Source organism: Peromyscus leucopus, unplaced genomic scaffold (genome assembly GCF_004664715.2).
Source record: "Peromyscus leucopus breed LL Stock unplaced genomic scaffold, UCI_PerLeu_2.1 scaffold_447, whole genome shotgun sequence".
Classification (NCBI taxonomy): Eukaryota; Metazoa; Chordata; class Mammalia; order Rodentia; family Cricetidae; genus Peromyscus; species Peromyscus leucopus.
In genome coordinates, this window is record NW_023505340.1 from 7381 (window position 1) to 28267 (window position 20887).

At 38.0% G+C, this 20887-nt stretch overlaps 1 non-coding gene across 1 annotated transcript; it reads right to left on the minus strand.

Moving 5' to 3' along the window:
• Positions 1–8512: 8512 nt before the first annotated feature.
• On the minus strand, positions 8513–8616 carry LOC114700015. The gene has a single exon (XR_003735631.1). It is a non-coding gene; the product is annotated as a U6 spliceosomal RNA (small nuclear RNA).
• Positions 8617–20887: the final 12271 nt, after the last annotated feature.

Consider the following 20887-nt stretch of genomic DNA (forward strand, 5'->3'; position numbering starts at 1 on the left):
CAACTGGAGGAACTCATTTTTTTGTGCTTTCTTTGTCATAGTCAACATTCTCATTGTGGCCAGATGGCTGCTCTAATACCAACCTTCATGACTGCCTTCCAGTTGAGAAGGATTCCATTTTAAGGAAGGATTCCTCTTTAAAGATACATTCCAGGAGTCTGAGATAATAAGGAAGGCAATATAAAGAATAACTTAAGAATGTAGAACACCACTGCATTGGAACTATATCCATACTTCTCTTACAATATACACTTAGCAGCCCAAGACCCCTACCTTCATGTACTACATACACACACATTCCTCTAAGAAAAATGCACCTAGCAACCTGCTGCCAACTGGGGACCCCCATCTGCATCAGGATGCACAGTATGGCTGCTTAAACAATGGAAATAATTATTCCCCCCTGAACAACATCTGTATAATATTCCATTTTCATTAAAACACATCCTGGAATGAAGTAGGAACAATGAACAATGGGCCTGAGCTGGTCAGGGTTTTATGTATGTACAATAATGCAAACTGTATACTCTAAGTAAACATTTAAGGAGAGTCTCTTACTAACTTATGCCTATTCACTATTGGACATGCATTATGATTAAAAACAGATGCATTATGAAAAGAGACATGTATAAAAGCAAAGATTATATAATTTAATCTATTGATCAAGATAAAGAACCACCTGTGCTGAACCCCTAAACAACAAAACGCATTTTCTTGAAGCCCTCAAAGGGAAGTCCCAAGCAATCTTTGAAGACACTTGAATATTTTCACTCAAGTGTCCTGCCTTCACATATTCTTTTCAAATATATACTATCATTTTGTTCTGATGAAGTATTCCTGTTATTTTTGCAACCTGTGTGAGCCCTTGAATAAGAGGCCAAGAACCTGGAAATACCTAGTTCAGCCCTCAACCACTGGTAGCAGGAGGAGTATTAACAGTTCTAGGCCACCTTGTGCTACAGATGAAAACACTGTAAAACAAACAAATGAAGAAATAGGGCATCCCGTTTGAATAAAGTTTATCAAATTAATTGCTATTGTTCCAATTGTGCCTTTCATTGTTCAGAACTAATGTGGCCATGCCAAGCTACAAGGAAAGAGATAAAATATAGTTGACTTTTACCTATTAATCTTTAAAAGTTTTTCCAGTGTAAGAGAAGAAGGTGAATAGCAGTCCTTTGCTGCAACCAAAAATATTTAAAATTCCTGTGATGTCTATTTTTTTGATCAAGACAATATATAGCAGCAATATAATGAAGTTTATAGAATTTCATAGGCAGAATACAGCAGTATGGAATAAACATGGAACATCTCAAGGGAAACATTTTTTCTTTAATGTTTCAACAATTTGCAATATTTTGATATTAAACCCAATGCAATTATATGTGGAAGTTAACTGTCATCTTTACATGATTAGTGGGAAACGAAACAAAGATTTTAAGTAAATTTCTCTTCCAAATTGCTTAAATTTTGCCTTTTAATTTTAACTTCCTAGAGAATTGTACCTTCGGCTTTATTTTAATAAAAACTTAATAATGCTTTGAAAACCATGTAAAACATTTGAAATTTTGAAAGTACAGACCTCAAAGATGTTTAGACTGTAATTGACAGCATATCTGAAGTATAAACCTTAGTGTGACTAAAACATTGGTGTTTCTCAATGAATCGGTCCTTTTCTATGTAAGTCATTTTTCAAATCTGCACACATACACTTTCAAGTCTACTTGTCCAACCTTCATCCTACTGTCATGTGCCCTAAAGCATGTGATCATCATTCTATTCTCATCTTTACTGCTGAAAGGAAAGATCAGTTCAAAAGATAGCAAATAGAAAATAATAACCATTCACTCTCCTGCCCTAGAACACCCACTGTGTGTGTATTTTTATTTTAGTTTTTAAACTATGTAACACAATTTTGTTCAAAATTGTATTTCTCTTTTTTAAATGTGATAAAGTGTTTTAATATGATTTCATTTTAAATTATTTTATTTAGTATTTTCTTATTCTTTGGCATAATTTTACATTTTATAAAATCCAATTTAATGACTCTATAAGGTGATACAACTACATTATAATTTATTTGACAAAATATGTCCATAGTTTTCTATTAAAGGTGTTTATTAAAAATTGACTCTTGGTAATTATACTCAATGACATTTATCTGCAAACCATGATTATATATTACCATAAATTTCTACTAATAGACTTAATTAGGTAAAATATATAGTGCTTTAAAAGGGATTTCAATGACTGGTTTAAAAAATCCATCTTCCAGAAAATTTTAATAATTGGTTTTTACCAACAATGCAGGTCAATCAGTGCTTGATAAAGAGTTTCAGCACCAATAGCATGTAGGAAAGATTAATTTCTAAAGCTTCAATTGATATTTGACAAAGTAATATTCAATTCTTACTTTAATTGACATTTAATTACTAGTCTTTTTTACATATGCTTAAATGTATCCTTTTGTGAATTACCTTTTAAAGCTTGTTCCCCTGCTAATAGTTGAGTACGTAATTTTCTTTTGGATTTACATGATAATAGTTTGCTATATTTTTCAGTTGTATTAACTAATAAAGCACAAAAAGTAGGTGTCTTTATTAAGTTTTCCACTCTATAGACAAAGGTTACAGGGTTGATGAAGAAAATGCTATTTTTATCTTCAGTGCGAGTTACTAAATGATAGACTTGCTTAGGCTACAGACATAGACAATTTATGCATTTTGGTACCTAATAAAATTATGTTTCTAGAAATTTGTATTAACTTATAATTTCCAAATATGTTGACTTGTTTGAATTGTAATCAATTTAGTCTTTATATCATCAAATCCAACCCAGAATTTAATAATACATATTATCTGTCTGATAGCTGTCTTAGTTAGGATTTCTAATTGTTGTGAAGAGACACTATGACCAAAGCAACTCTTATAAATGAAAATATTTAATAGGGTGGCTTACAGTTTCAGAAGATTAGTCCACTGTCACCATAGTGGTACATGGTAGCATGCAGGAAGACATGGTGCTGGAGCTGAGAGTCCTAGTCCTACATCTTAACTGGCAGGCAACACTAAGTGGTCTGAGACATTGGCCATAGCTTGAGTATATAAGAGACCTCAAAGCCTGCCTCCACAGAGACACACTTCCTCCAACGAGACCACATCTACTCTATAAGGCCACATCTCCTAATAGTGCCACTGCCTTCAGAGGCCATTTTCATTCATACCACAACAATAACTCATAATGAATTTGATACAATATAAGTATACTTACTGTCTTTAGTTGGATTGAAGTTTTAAAGCCTGGCATTTTATTCATGATTTAAGATATATTAGAAATTCTTCACAAATATTTATGTATGCACTACTTGGCTACTATATTGTGCTTTTACACAGTTCCTATTTGAAAATCTCTGGGTTATGACTCCTGTAGGAGTTTAGATCAATATTCAGAGATTAATTTACTTTAAAACCGCATCTCTGGTTGCGGGCGGGGTGGTGGCGCACGCCTTTAATCCCAGCACTCGGGAGGCAGAGCCAGTGGATTCTCTGTGAGTTCGAGGCCAGCCTGGGCTACCAAGTGAGTCCCAGGAAAGGCGCAAAGCTACACAGAAAAACCCTGTCTCGAAAAAAAAAAAAAAAAACAAACAACAACAACAACAAAAACATCTGGTGATCCTCCCAAAGCTAGTTCTGCTTCCTGGATCTTAGATGAAATCTGAAGTCCCAGATATTAACTAGTTTTTGTTTGTTTGCATTTTTTTTGTTTGTTTTCATTTGTTGTTTGTTTCCCATTGTTTTCTGACCAAAAATTTGAGTTAGTTACATTCTAGTATTCTTTTAACAAATAGGACTCTATAACACCTTTTTTTTTTTTCAAATTTATTATTTTGTGTATAAGTTTTGTATATGTACCATATGAATGCCTAGTGCCCACGGATGCAAGAAGAAGGTGTTAGATTTCCTAGTATTGAGTTTATGAACTGTTATAAGTTGCAATTTGTTTGGGGAAAGCCAAATTAGCGTTCTTTGCAAGAGCATCAATTGCTCTTAACCCTTGAGCCATCTCTCCAGCTCCTGTAACATAAGTTTGCTTTTAGAGTAACTGAAGTCATTCAATGATGTACTCAAAGTCTTTAATTCTCAATATAAATGAGTTAATGCAGGATTATAAAATTACACCACTATTGTGTTCGAAATAAAAGAGTAATTTATGTTTTTTTTTCTTTTTTTTAAAAAATTATATGGTTAGTTGGCATAGCCACATACCTCTAATCTAATGAATATATAAGCTCATGCAGGGACTGTAGTAAGGTAAAGCTAGCATATGCTGTTGTATTGAAAACTCGGGCCACAATAGGCTATCGTGTGATATCCTCACTGTGATTCAATTGAAAATAAACCTTTCTTTAGATTGTTAGTCTTAAATATTTTTTCATAGTAATGAAAAAGGTACCCCCATACAATTGGTAGCAAGTAATGGAATCATTGTTGTGACTATACCTGATGATGTGGTTCAGACGCCTAGGAAATATTTTTATTAAGAGGAATGTGGGGAGTTTGAAGACACAGGTTAAAAGAGAACCTAGACTTCCCCCAAAGAAGCTTAATGGGTAGTTCTTTAAGGTTATAAAGATCTGAATACTGATAAGCGCTGTGTTATAGACAAAAATGACGACTAATTATAAATTGGCTCATAGGATATTCATGCCACATTCTGAAGAAGTTCTTGCCCTCACTCTGTGGCCTAAGATTTATGATAGGCTGTGTTTAAAATTAACACACTATTTAAGCCAGACCCATAAAATTTCATGACAGCACAGTATTCTGACAGCAGCATGCTCTGTCCTGGCTACCTTTATAAAGATTTTCAAGGAAGAACAGAGCCAAAGAAATGCACAAAGGCTTTGGAATGGAGCTTCTGAATGCCAGAGAAACCAGCACAATTAAAAAGAAGCCCAGTGTTTCAAAAAGGGACAACAGGAAGGACTTCCTGGGGGAAATCTCAAGAATAAGCAAAGTTCAACATCAAAAGCAATAACATGTAAAGGTAGCAACTGCTTTTGCAGAGTTACATTTGAGAAAGAGCATGAGGATAGCCTTCTCAAAAAGATCCCTTAATGAATTATTTCCTCAGGATGAATTTGCATTATTCATCCTTCCTGGTATTTAAAGGCTGCTATCCATGGTTTCAAATTGGGTTTGCAAAGGAAGTAGATATTGGCATCAACCATATGATGTTGGTTTTCTAATGTATATCATATTAGAATTGCCGGCAGTTGTTGCTGGAGGCTTCTCTCCCAGTTCCCCAAGCCCTGCAGTCCCACAATCCATGTATAAAATAATCACTCAGATGCTTATATCACTTATAAACTGTATGGCGTGGCAGGCTCTTTGTTAACTGTTCTTTTATCTAAATTAACCATTTTTTTATTACCTTGCCATGTGGCTGGTGGCTACCAGAGTCTTTACATGCTGCTTTCCTGGCAGTGGCTGCAGTGTCTCCCCCCTCAGCCTTCTGCTTCCAGAATTCTCCTCTCTTCTTGTCCCACCTACTTCCTGCCCTGGCAACCTACTTCTGCCTGGTCATGGCCATCCAGTGTTTTATTTATATAGAGCAATATCCACAGCAGGCAGTAGTGGCGCATGCCTTTAATCCCAGCACTCGGGAGCAGAGCCAGTCAGATCTTTTGTGAGTTCGAGGCCAGCCTGGTCTACAGGGAGATATCCAGGAAAGGCAGAAAGCTTACATAGAGAAACCCTGTCCGAAAAACCAAAAAAAAAAAAAAAAAAAAAAATATGGTTGTGGAAGGTTCCATTGAAATTTTGAAGGAAACCTTGGAAACCGGGCAGTATATAACCAGGTTGGAGTACCTAGAAGCAGTCCTTGGAAAGGCAATGTATGAAGTGAGAGTGATTTCAAAGCTGCAACTAAAATCGCCATAGAACAAGGGCCATGGTGAACTGAGTGGCTGTGTTGCCATACAGGGTCATTGTGTCTGGGTGTAGCATGAATCTTAAATGATGTTATTAATCAGAACAAACCCGGAGCCTGGAATTGGGTGGAACACTGAAAGATCAGAGAGACAGAACAGGCCACTGCTAACCTCACCTGGCCAACTTCTCAGCCAATCTTGTTTCCTCAGACTGGATGCCTCTGTGTCCTCACCCAGAATGAATCTCAGCTGAACTGTTTCTCGAAAGCCTGAAAGCTCTAGCTCCTGGTTCTCACACCTTAAATACAGTTCTGCTTCCTGGAATTAAAGGCTCATTTCATGGGATTAAAGGCGTGAGTCACCATGCCCTGGCTGTTTCCAGTGTTGGCTTTAAACTCACAGAGAATCAGCATGCATCTCTGCCTCCAGGAGGCTAGGATTAATGGGTGAGTGCCACCATTTTCTGGCCTCTATGTCTATCTAGTGACTCTTCTGTTTCTCTGACCCCAGATAAGTTTATTAGGGTGCACAATATTTTGGGGAACAACAATATCACCTCATCTGGGTCTGTGTTCCTACTGTAGCTGGGGTCTGTGTTGTCTTTGTCCATATTACCACTGGAGCCATAGGAAACGTGCCTGTTGAAACCCGAACCCCGGGGGCTGTGTTGAGCCGCCCCACCCTTCACTGGCCTGGGGATAGCTGGCCCTGCTCCTCACTGGACACTGTAGCAGGAGAGCTGGTCCCTGCACTAGGGAGATGTGTCCTCACCCCTCACCACTGACATGGAAAAGCTGGCCCTGATGGCATGGGCCTAGAAACGTTGGCTCTGTCCCTTATCTGATGGGCAGTCCCAGTGGCCCAGACTGATCAGACTGATCCTGGGCCTTGCCTGGTCCACCCCTAACATCTTCCCTATCTGTGACCTGCTGGAGCTTGTGAAGAGATTGGTCCTGCAGAACCATAGCTGCAGGATTTCCATGACTTGGGCAACAGCAGGCTATCCAAGAGGAGTTTCAGTGAGCGTTCAGAAATTATGGTGTATCAAAGCTAGAGTTCTTGACCAGAACAATGACACTGCAATGAAAATTTGTGGGTGGGTCTGATTATTCCAAAGGGTATACTGAGTGAGTGACACACCTCAGTTCCCAATGCTACCAGGACAAAACAAAGGGGTGTTGGGGAGATGGGAAAGATGGAGACAAGAGTTTTTTTTGTTTTGTTTTTTTTTCTATTTGCTTTGTTTTGTTTTTAAATAATTTGCCTGGGGCTTGGTGGGGGGCTTTGGAGTTTTGGAGGAATGTTGTAGGGATTATATAGAGAGATTGGGGTACATGGTGTGAAATTTCAAAATAATCAATAAAAAAGTTGTAGAAAAAACAAAAGAAAGACTTTAAAGAAGAAAAAAAATGTCATGGAACATTTGCTTATGGAAACTGCAGGATGAGCAGAGCTAACCAGGGCCATGTAGACATAGGGACACATCTGTAGGTGTACACAAGATATATAGCCCTCTAAACATGCCTGTGTGATCCAGATACTGAACATGGAGTTTTCAGAATTTAACAGATTGATGGTTTTAGTTTGACTTTGGGTTAAACCTTCCTTCCTATCCCTCTACCTCCATTTTACAATGGGAATGGTAAACTCAGTGATTTTTTTTTTTTTTACCATGGATTTTTTGAAATTCTTTTTGATTTTTCCAGGACTCACATGTAGGAGTTGAATCTTCATTTCCCATGGAATCTTGGTCTCGGGACTATTAATGTTAGGGGGACATTTGGAGGGGACAAAAGATTCATTGAAGGAGGTTCAAGGGAACTTAGACTTTATTAAGAAAATAGAACTTGGTCTCTTTAAGAGGGATGCTCCTTGAAGCATTGTACCCCTCTCCACAGACACACACCTTGAGGATATTCCAGCCATACATTTTAAAAAATAACTTACAATGAGAAAAAAAAGGAGAGTAAGTCCAGAAGGAACAAATCCCTGAAGCCAACAAATGTCTGACCCAGAGCATCTGTGTAGAGCCCCACTTCTGAGGAGGTCTCCCCCACAATCCCAATGGGAACTATTTGTTAGAAGAAAGTTTGTCATTGTTATTATGCCCCTCACTGAGGCTGTTGTATTGTGAGTCTTCAGTATCTGTAGCCTTCATTCTCTCTGTACCTGTTACTTCACCTCCCATTAGTGGCTGCCCCCACATTCCTCCCTTTTTGCCACCTGTCCTCACCTGTTACATTCAATTATTCTGTACAAGTTTTCTTTCTAAAATATACAATTCTTAATATATTACACAAAAATAACTACCCCAAGAATCCTTCTCTAAGACACATAGCAAAGTGGAGATACACTGAGTACATTTTGCTCTGGATTCATGGGTAGATTATTATGGTATGGATCTTCAATCTTATTCAACAGCTCATGTACTTATTGAATGCTTGACTGCAAGGCATAGGGTTGAGATGTAGGATCTTTTGGAGGTGATTGTAAATAATTAATATTGACCTTATTAATGTTCTATGATTATTTACAGTCTAAAAGGTATCAAAAGATGTTATTAATCAGTGATATATTTTTAAAAATACAGAATACTTCATGAATTTGAGTACCATCTTCACAGGGACCATGCTAAGGTTCTCTGTATTGCTCTAAATTTAGTATATGTGCTGCTGAGCAAGCAAGCTTGCTTATTAACCTTCCTGCCTGCCACATCATAGCATTAACCTCTACCACTATAATAGTTTGCCTTGTTTGTAATAGACATACAAGCAACTGGTTCATTCAAGGACTGAAACCTCAGAACAATGAATCTTTCCTTCCTTTCAGTTGATGTGATACAGTTTGAGTCTATAATGTCCATATATGGCTCTCATGTGGCACTATTAGGGTAGGAAACTTTAGGATATGATATGATGAAGCAGTTCACTCATTGGAAGTATGTGATCAAAGAGTTATTAGATTGTTGTAACGCCAATTTTCTTTCTATATTTACTCCTTGATCACCATGAATTATGCAACTATATCACATGTTCCACTATAAGGTATTGTAGTGTCATGAGCCAAAATAACACAGATATTGGCTGAAGCCTCAACCTCTCTGAACACACACACACACACACACACACACACACACACACACACACACACACACAACATTTCCTTACCTTGTATAGGTATGGGCTTTTAGAGAAATCTTACTGTATTGATATGCTCTTTGTTAAAGTCTTTTACTAGAAAACACTTAATTATAAAACTATTCTATATGGACTAGACTGTGCCAAATGTCCATTTTTTATCTTATATGTCTTATAATATGTCTAACATTAAACTGTAAATAACATCATTGTGAAGCATCCACTGGAAAGAGAGCAGTGGAAGAAACTGCAAAGATCTCTGCATCTACATGTTTTGGAGAAAAAAAAAAACTTTGAACCTGATACAGAGGATGTGAGGTATGCTTTAAAGAGGAATAAGCAACTGTGAACAGCACTACAAAACTATATTCAATATCAGACATTATAATAAACTCTACTAAACAGGCATTTGGGGGCTAGTGAGACAGCTCAGCATTAAAAGTACTCACCACATGAGTATGAAGACATGAGTTTGATTCCCAGAGGCAACATAAAAGTGGAAGAAGGAGAGAACCAATACATTCCCTAGAGTTGTTTCTCCAGAGAGTTCTCAAAGAACTACTCCATGTAGAAGTTGCAAATCAAAGTTCACTGAATTCTTTGAATGACTTAGCGAGCATTTGAATATTCTCAACAAGATATTTTATGATCTGATCTGAGATTTAAAATGATAGAATAAACATTGACAAAAATCTGACAATGGTGTAAATAGGAAAACATCTGTAGGGCTATCTGAAGGTCCAGGTAATGTCATCTCAATGTTCTGACCACAGTGATGGCAGCTGATGGAGAGGAGGATTAACAGTGCAAGATGTGGATAAGCATCTGGAAGAATGGCATGACATTTTCGCACAATTGATTATATGAGGATAAAGATGAACCGTTAACTGAAATGAGTATAAATACATAGAATTGATAGGATAACAAAAGCAAGATCTGTGGTCCATTTTTGTTAAAAATAAGTAACATGGGAGATGACTTGGTGGTAAGAACACTTGCTGCTCAAGCACAATGAACTGATTTCAGATGTCCAGAAACCTATGTCAAAGTACAGGCAAGGCTGCAAACACCTGTAACCCTGGTGCTGTGGGATAGAAATGGGAGGGTCACTGGGGCTTTGTAGCCTACATCCAGATGCAGTGATATAACCAGTCTCGAAGGAATAAGGCAGGGAGATATAAAGCATTACACCAGCTGTCTTTCTCTGGCCTCTGTGCATGCATGAGTGTGCTTGTCTGCACATGAACTTGCAGTCTGAGGAGTTGGTCTGTTAGAGGTGGTTTGCTCTCCTTCTGTGACCTTCAGGCAAATTTTATTAGGGTACACAATATATCACCACAGAACATGTTAATATGATCACAAAATAATACAGCAAAGGTGAAATAGCAAAGATAAAAGTGTCAGTGGCCACAATTGCTAGACTGCTCTGTATGAGTTGACAGGCAGGTTCAAAGAGAGGGACTAGCTCAGTATGAAGTCAGGATGATTCAGGCCAGACAGATTATATGGCTTCAGACTGTATTTGAATATGCTACATACTCAACAAAGATGACATTATCTATTGTGGGCAATTATTTAGCTAAGCAGCATTATAAAATGTTTACCAAAACTGAAGTATACTAAGAAAGAATGTTAAACAGATATTGATACTAAATCTCATAAAATAAAATTATGAGTAAATGACTGTAGTTGTACATAAAAAAATGGCTTGTGGGTTCAAATTGTTTCTCTCTTTCAAACATGAACTGATAAATTGACTGTGTTTTCTGTCTTTTATTCTTTTTTCCTTATTTAAGAGAAAACATTCAGGTAATGAATGTAATTCTAATTGCTCACTTTTGGGTAGAAGATACACATTTTAGTACTTTAACTACCATATAGATTTGTAGCATATCCTACTATTGGTCAAGATGAAACTATGGGGAAAAAAAGAGAAAAAAATCCATCTAATCAAACCCAAAGAGCCACAGAAAAGAGAGGACCAGTGTCAAGTGCACATCAAGGACATTTCTTTTCTCCTTCCTACTGTCTCCATCCTGGTTTCTGGGTACAGGCAGTTGAATCCATGTGCTAATTTTTAGTTCTTTCCTCTTGTGAGTTCTATGTTATATTTGAGCAGGACAGACTAAGGTCAGCTGCAGCCCTTCCTGTACATTCTAATGACTCCATATTCAAACACCTGGCATTTATTTTTGGTTGTAATTGGGAGATTATATAACCTACTAGCAATATAATTGGTGGCACTACAACTCTGGGTGTTGTGCAGCTAAAGTTAAAATGTAATTGAAATGTAAATATAGTACCAAATCTGGTAGAAGACAATAAGTTTTCTTATTTTTTCTATAAAGAAAAGAAACAAAATAAGAAGAGAATGTTTAAAGCAATTTATTTAATAATACATAGTAATCCCACAGGGCTTTTCACTGAAGGGTATCAAACCCAACCATTACAATATTGTGCTTATTATTACTTCTTTCCAATAGTGCAATTGGATTTATTTCAAATCAGTGGATTAACTCACTTTTTAAAAAGGTCTCATGCCGGGCGTTGGTGGCGCACGCCTTTAATCCAGCACTCGGGAGGCAGAGCCAGGTGGATCTCTGTGAGTTCAAGCCAGCCTGGGCTACCAAGTGAGTTCCAGAAAGGCGCAAAGCTACACAGAGAAACCCTGTCTCGAAAACCAAAAAAAAAAAAAAAAAATAAATAAAAAAAAAAATAAATAAAAAGGGTCTCATGCTGGTGTGAAACTCTCTGATTAGCCAGAGAGCTCTAGGATTCACCTATGTCTTCTTTAGGGCTGAACTACATTCCAGTGTCACTACACCTGACTGTGTTGTTACCGTAGGTCCTGGGAATAAACTCAGGTTCTTGTGCACACGAGCCAAACATTTCACCAATGGAGCTTTCTTCCGAACTCATGTTATGGTGATATTTTATTTGTACTGAAATGTAATTTTAATTTTATGTTAATAAATAAAGTTGCCCTGGGTCAGAGTATTAGAGCCATAGCAAGAGTTTGATGGTTAGAAGAGCTAGGTAGATTTCTGTGTGTTCAGGGATACAGCCAGTATTGGAGACATATGCCTTTAAGACCTGGAGGGCTACTTCCGATTCAGTGTTTTGTTTCTCTAAGTATTTTGATAAAATGTACTATTTTGCATTTTCTAATTGCATGAGTTTATGGGCTTTGGCAACAAACATTTCTTCTTCTTCTCTTTTTTTTTCTTTTTAAAACAATTTTTAATAAATATATTTTGATCATATTATTCCCCCTCTCAAATCGTTCCAAATCCTCCCTGCTCCCTATGTTAATCTCAATGAGCAAGAATAAAGACCATTACACAAATTCTTTAGTCAAAGTAAGCAAGCTTTATTTTATGTCAGGACAGAGCTAACTCTAAAGTAGGGTTTGAAAAATATAACATTGAACACAGGAAAAAAGTGAAGGCTTATATAGCTTCCCACTCCTACCCCCCCCAAAAAAAAAACCCTGCCAGATTATGAGGTTTCAAACATTGGGAGGTTCCATAGAGATTTTTTGGCTATTTAGGAATGGAACTTGATTGAATTCTTAAAATTATTTGGCAGAGCATCTTTTCTTATCCAGGTATATTAAAGGTGTGAGTCAAACTCCATATGGTAAGGAGCATGTCAAATTCCAGAAACAGGTTAAAACATTGTCAGCTTGAATTTTGCAGCAAACAGAAATGAACTTGTTCTCAAGTTATAGCAAAATGGCTTCCATCTTAAAATTGAGTCAGCCTGGTCCATCACCTAACCACTCAACTTTAAGTTCTTTCTCCAAATAAATAAACAAATAATCCCCCCAGAAGCCCCACAGGAAAACAAAATAAAACAACACCCAAAATGAAACCTAACACCAAAAACCAAACTTCAAACAAATAAACACACACACACACACACACACACACACACACACCACACACACACAACAAATGGTGGAGTCCATTTGACAGGAAAAGAATCATCTCAGGACATTTAAAGCCAAGTTTCTCAGCACAAAGATTTATTTTTCCTAGAGAGGCAGAGGTCAGGGATCAGGGACATAAAAGGAGATAAAGGAGGACATATCAGAGAGATAAAGGAAGAAGGGAAAAGAACCAAAGACAGGGGGCAGCATATTTGTCCCAGGAGGACAAGGGACTGCTTCTGGATAGAGAGAAGACAGGCGGGGTACATAGGAAAATGGCAGTTTATAAAGATACAAGGAGAAAGCCTGTGTTAGGATGAGGTTGTTAAATTTTAACTGGGTATGTTAATTAAATGTTTAATTGGGCATTAGGTGAAAAAGGGGGGGTTTGATTGCTTGATTTAAATACTTTGATAGCTGGACCTTGGTAGTCAGCCTCAGGAGAAGGGATTAGACAAATACGGAATAGATTCATGGGGCTAGCTTCAGGAATGAATCTAAAGGTTTCTTGCAAGGCAGAAGGAATTGGGGGAGAAGTGCAAGGCTTGCTGGAGCTACATGCTCAAGTGGGCTAATGTCCCCTTCATTCCCACCTTTTTGTTTTATTGTTGAGTAGCTGGGTGTTTGGTGAGTGGGTGCTGTTCTCTCTGGCTTGCTTCCTGCTGACATTGGGGTGTCATTTTTAGGGGACACAATGAAGCTGGGTTGTTGGCCAAGGTTGGCAAGTTCAGGCTGTGTCCAGGTTCTGTGGGACAATCTGAGGCTAGGGAAGTGTAGTTTATGAGGCTGGCCCGAATGTAGATTCTGAGGTAACAGCTGGGGCTGGCACTAGATTTGCTGGAACAGTATGTAGCTGATTTGAAATTTGTTGGGACAGATAGACTAGGGACAGAGGTACAGGTAAAGAGTTTAGAAAGAATTTTTCTCTTGGATGTATATTTAGAACTCTGTTAGGTTCATGATCCTACTAGTTAGGAAAAGGATTCCCAAGACCAAGGAACAGGAAGAGATCACAGTGAAAGGAGGAGAGATTCCACCTTAGGAATAGGCAACATGGGGAAAACTTAGGCTGTTGGTTGACAGTAATACTTGTCTGGAGTCTGAGAGTTTGTGAGAGAACTCAGGAAAATTTAGGTTGGCTATATATGGTTAACTGGTGAACAACTATTATATAAAAGAAGGAACTGGTTGTGTTGAGAATGTAACTTAAAAGGCTTTTGTCAAATGATGAGAGGTACAGTATGTAACAGGTTTGCTGGTGTGTGTGTGTCAGGGGGGCGCTACAGTTGCTGTGGAAAAGTTGAGAAAACTTGGCTTTGATTCCGAAGAGAGAATTGAATGGTCAAGAGGACAAGTGTATGAAATGGATGGGGGAGAAGGTCTTTGAGAAGTTCAAGAAAGGAGTGTAGAGGATGTGGGGGACATTGAGGCAAAGGGACCAGTGTGGAAGGATTGAGGGGAGGACCAGGTAATAAATTCGAGTGATGAATTTTTGATAACAGATGATTGGAGGTACAGAATCCAAAATGGTAGAAGGGATTTAAGAGTTGGAGGAGGTAGTGGTGTGAAGACATTGTGAGACAGGATCCTAGAGTTTGTTTTTTTTTTTTTTTTTTTTTTTTTTTTTTTTAAAGAGTTGAACAGAAGGGCTTCCAGCAAAAGTACATAAACAGGGAGGCGAGCTGTGGATAGTGTCCAGAGTTTTGGAGAAGAAGGCTACAAGGGCAAATGTCAGTCTTAGGAAGTTTTATGTATTTTGGAAGTGTAAGGATCAAAAAGTTTGTATAGATTTGAGAGGCAGAGGGCTGGAATAGAAAGAACACTCTGCATAATGTCTGGCTGTACGTCTCTGTATTTGTTCCCATCTGCTGCAGGAAGAAGCTGCTCTGATGATTGCTGAAAAAGGCACTGATTTGTGAATACTTCAGAATATCATTAGGAGTCATTTTATGTTGTGGGATAATCTTGTTGTACACTGTAAAGATGTGTTTCTGCCTAAGCAGCCTTCTGATTGATTTAACAAAGAGCTAAATGGTCAATATCTAGGTGGGAGAGAATAGGCAGGACTTCTAGGAGAGAGAGGAACTCATGGGGATGAATCTAGGTGCTCAGGAGATGCCAAGTGAGACACTGAGTAAGTCTGATATGCAGAGCGGAGGAGAGGTAAAGAACAATGTAGCAGAATCATAGAATAATAGAAACAGGTTAATTTAAGTTATAAGACCTGGTTTGGAACAAACTTAAGCTAAAGATCAAGCTTTCATAATTAATAATAAGTCTCCATGTCATTATTTGGTGGCTGGTGGCCAAAAGAAAGTCTGACAAGAAAGTCCAACTACAATTTTATTACTATTTTTTTTCTTCTGTTAAGACCAGTATTATTTGGTTTGACCCCAGTTTCCTGGGCTATTGAGGCTAAAGTTCTTGGTCACATAAGCAGTGTTGGGTATAGGTTCCATCTAATGTAGTGGTCCATAAGTCAAATCAAGTTATTGGTTGGTTACTCCCAAAAGCTTTGTGTCATCATTGACCTAGCATATTTTGCAGACAGTATACCACTTTAGATGAAAGTTTTGTAGCCTCCTTGATGGTTATTTTTCTCTTTGAGAACATGCAGAGTATCTTGCTGTACCAAAGATGCAGGACTGTAAGGGTGAAGGATCTTTGTAGGCACCAGCCGAGATCTCCATGTTCAATGAGTTCTGTAGGTGTTTTCTTCAGCAATGAGACCTTGCTGTAAGTTTATATGGAAAGCAACCTATTATTGTTATTGCAAAAAGACCTAGGAATTTTTGAGGATCCTCTTGTGCCCCTTTGTCAACAACTCAGTTAGATATAACCAATTTCCAGTATTGGAATTTTGTTAAATAACAAGAGATTCCCAATTGGACTCTCTCTCTTCCATTATTTGGCAGATCTTCATTTAGATAACTTTCATTAATGTATATATTTTAGGAGGTTTCTACTATATTAGGTTTCCATAGTACTCTGTGGAATTCAAATGATAATTTTTGGGAGGTACTTATTTCTCTCATTGTGTGAGTTCTGAGAATGGAACACAGGTCATCAGTTTAGTCAATAAATGCCTGTACCCACTGAGTAATCTCATAAGCCTTAAGGTTAACCTTCTGATTTCAAAGAAATGAACAAAACTGCCGCATTGAACACAGGGTGCATGTGCAGATTTTTTTGTTTTCATAGTTTTTTTCTTTTTCACTTATATGTTAGGTTGTGGTTTTTTCCTTTGGCAAAGCATGATGTTTTCTTTCACAGAGACATTTAGACAGCATTTTGAAACGTTATTTCTTTATCAGTTTGTATGCTTTTTGCAAGTGTTTCTTCTAATACCACAATAAATGAGTAAAATTAATAACAAGAGAATTCTGCTTTATAGTGGGTGATCCTTAAGGAGCAGAAACTATCACCTATTCAGGTCTTCATCAATTTTCATGATGCTGATGGGCATATCGATCAGATATGTTTCAGTCTCTTATTTGATTGGCTGAATTTTTCTGTGAGCCCTCCCAGAAACACAACCCAGAACCCTCTGCATTCTTGAGCATCTGTATTTATCAATATTAGCCAAACTTTCAGAAAGAGAGGACAGAATGGTTAGGGAAGAAAATATCCATCATCCCTAGGAATATTGCTTCACCAATACATTGAAGGAAAAGGCATAATAATTATGCACTGATATCGGCATAAATTTTTCTTATATCCAAATAGAACTCATTCTGTGCTCTAACTTACTTAATATAATTTGTGTAATTATTGACGGATTTCTTTTTTTATTAATTAAATTTATTCATTTATTTTACATCCCAACCACAATTTCCCCTTTTTCCTCTCCTCTCATCCCTTCTCCCCCAATCTACTCATCTGTTTCTTTTCAGAAAGGGGCAAGCCTCCTGTGGGAGTCAACAATGCATGACCTATCAAGCTGAGGTAGGACTAAGCTCCTTCTCTTGCACTAACTGGGCAAGGCAACCCAGTATGAGGAAGAGGATCCTGGAAGGCAGTCAAAGCATTAGAGACAGGCCCTGCTTCTACCACTAGGAGCCCCACAAGTATGTACACTGTCATACATATGTAGAGGGCCTAGGTTGGTCCCATGTAGGCTAACTAGCTTGTTGGTCCAGAGTCTATGAGCTCATATGAGACCAGGTTAGTTTTTTCTATGGGTTTATCTTATGGATGACCTTGACCCCCTGGCTTCATAAAATTTCTTCTCTCTCTTCCAGCAGGATTCCAGTGAGATCGCCCATCTGACTGTGGATTTCTGCAATCTGTTTCCTTCAGTCACTGGGATGAAGGCTCTCTAATGACAATTGAGGTAGTTTACCAATCTGATTACAGGAGATGTCCAATTCAGGTTACCTATCCACAACTGAGATGATTCTTAGCTTGGACCATCCTTGTAGATTTGTGTGAGGTTTCCCATTGCACCAGATTTCTACCTTGACCCCAAAATACAGCCCCCATCAATACACCTCTTTCACTACTCCACCCCTCCAACCCTCCCTCAAACAAACCCTCATGTTCCCATCCCAGATGATCCCCAGTCTACCTAGGATATCTCTTCTATTTCCCCTTCTAAGAGAAATCCATGTGTCCCCATCCCCCTTATGGCCCTTCTTGCTACCTAGCCTCTCTAGAGTTACAGATTATAGCATAGTTTTCCTTTACTTACAGCTAATATCCACTTATGAATGAGTACATACCATTTTTGTCTTTCTGGGTCTGGGTTACCTTACTCAGGATGCCTTTTTCTAATTCCATCTATTTGCTTTCAAATTTCCTGATGTTATTGTTTTTAACAGCTGAGTAATACTGCATTGTGTAAATGTACCACATTTTCTTTATCCATTCTTCTGTTGAGGGGAATCTAGGTTGTTTCCAGGTTCTGGCTATTATATTAATTAATGATGCAATGAACATATTTGAGTAAGTATCCTTGTGAAATGACTGAGTATCCTGTGGGTATATGCCTAAAAGCTAAGTCTTGAGGTAGATTAATTCCCAATTTTCTGAGAAACCTCATATTGATTTGCAAAGTACCTCTACAAGTCTGCACTCCCATTAGCAATAGAGGAGTCTTCTCCTTGTTGCACATCACATCCAGCATAAGCTGTTACTAGTGTTTTGATCTTAGCCATTCTAACTGGTGTAAGATGGAATCTCAGAGTCATTTTGATTTGCATTTCCCTGATGGCTAAGGATTTTGAAGATCTCTTTAAATGTTTCTCTTTCATGTGAAATTCTTCTGTTGAGAAATCTCTCTTTAGATATGTACCTGTAGTTGAATTTCTCAATGTCTTATTAAATAAAAAGCATGAAGCCAGATATTTGTTAAAAGCCTTAGAGAGATCAGAGAAATATGGAAAACCATGAGCTAACCTCACTTCACCAACTCTGCAGCTTCCAAAAAGCACAACTGTTGTGGAATGCCATTCTGAATGCTGTAAATGTGTGTTGCTCTGATTGGTTGATAAATAAAATGCTGATTGGCCAGTAGCCAGGCAGGAAGAATAGGTGGGACAAGCAAGAGGAGAATTCTGGGAAGAGGATGAGCTGAGTTGGACTCACCAGCCAGACACAGATGAAGCAAGATCACAAGGCAGAACTGAGAAAATACCAAGCCACATGGCTAAACATAAATAAGAATTATAGGTTAATTTAAGTGTAAGAGCTGGTCAGTAATAAGCCTGAGCTAATTGCCAAGCAGTTTTAATTAATATAAACCTCTGTGTGTTTATTGGCGTCTGAGTGGCTGCAGACTGGGCAGGACACAGAAAAACTTCAGTTACACACGACTTCCTGTCTACGCTGGCTTATATGTCTTTCTTTTCTGCCTCTCATTGGCTCTTAGCCAAGCTACCTCACTTCCTCTTCCTACACAGCTCTGTCACTGTCTGTCTGTACAGACCTCCAGGTCTCTATGGTTGGTACTGTGATTAAAGGCATGTGTCACCACACTTGGCTCTGTTCCTAGTGTAGCCTTGAACACACAGAGATCCTGCTTGCAAAGGGATTAAGGACATGTGCTTCCTGAATTCTTTGTTTGCTTTAAATGGCTGGCCTTTCCTCATTCTCCAGGCAAGCTTTATTTATTAATGCAAAAAAAAATATCACCACATGTATCCCATTTTGAAATTGGATAAATTGTGGTTTTTTTTTTGATGTCTAGTTTCTTGAATTTTTTACATATCTTGATCAGTACTCTGTCAGGTGTGGGTTGGTGAAGACCATTTTCCATTCTGTAGGCTTCCATTGAATAGCATGGTAAATGTATAGATTAACAAAAACAAAGACAAGCATGACAATGAAAATTAAATAGTTCTTTTTAGAAATTTATCACAGAATTTCAAAAATTATATTTGTGCAAATGGAAAGGTATGTATTAAACTATTTTAAAAGATAAGTTTGCGTTGTGAATAATATGTTGATTTGTTCTAATATAATGTTATTGTTAAAAGTCATATATGAACACTATTTTCCTATAACCAGAGTATTTTAAAAATAATATCTTCCATTAGAAATACATTTCTATTATGGCTTATCTCTCCACACATGTGTCTCTGGGAGATCTGTGCTCAGAGGTGGAAACAAAAGTGCACTAAAGAGAAAGAGTTTCATCAGTCTCTGGATGGTTTTATATTAATTTTCTTGGTGATCAGAGGCAAGCATTAACTTAAAACAATTTGTTTCTATGTTACTAAAACAAAGTGAGAAGTGAATTTATGAAATACATTAAAATATATAAAGTCTATGAATATAAATTCCCAAACTTATATCATCCCAATCTGTTTTCATTATTATATTTTCCACGGTCCTCCCTAAGAGAATTGCAAGTCAGAGTTTCTCAGAGTTCTATGGCAATTGCATTTATCTCTTTTCTTAAGGTTTTCAAACCTCTGGAAAGCTGGTGATCTCTGTAAAATACACCTGTAAATTGGTTTAAAAAAATGTTATTATTAGGAACAGGGGAGGAACAGCAGGAGCAGCTTACATTGTTATGGAGGAGTGATATCTCATATGCATCAGCTGTCACAAGGGTTGTCCCCACTTGACAGTTCAATACCTGCTCATCTTCTGCTGCTGGCTTTGCTGAGCTCTGAGTAAATTGTGCTGTATGCAAACTGTCAGGAAGAGTCTGACATGTCATTTAGAACTGACCTCTGGGATGACAATCCTAACATGAACCAAACAGCACAGATAATTTTCAATTAGAGTTCAAATTCATTTTCACACTTTGCCACTTAGCCTTGGACAATGAAAGTCCCAGAAAGTAATTGATGAACTCTGCGATTAACTCATCGAATCCTAAAGCTAAGGAATTAACAAAAGAAGGCTGCATTCTAAAGGGCTCATATGAGCCTTTGTATAACACAGGCAAAAACACAGCCTTCACAACCAACAGCTGAATTAAAATATTTCATGGCATTTGTGGCAAGGAGTCCAAGTGGACCCACCTCAGCAGCATTGCTGCTTAATGCCTTTTCATCTCAGATGCATCAGAAACACCAACTGCCACCAGAGGCACAGTATACTACTGGCTTGCCAAGCTCTCTGATGTTGCTTTGCCCAGATGATCCTGACCTCACTTGAGCTCAGAGTGTGTGGGGAAATGCACAAACACGTGACCTCTACCATGTGACCCCTGCCTGCAACAGGATGAGCAAGTGTCTAAGAAAGCTCTGTGCAATGAGGCAAATGAATCGATTTTCTGGCATTTGCTTCTCGAATTTAAATTCGCAGGGCTAAGCCATTTGGGGGAAACAATTAATTCTACCCTCCCGCAATGCTCAGTGGCACAAGACCTCTCTTCTCACCTGTGGGGATCAAAGGATTGACCACACCACATGTAATCACTTAAAACCACCAACA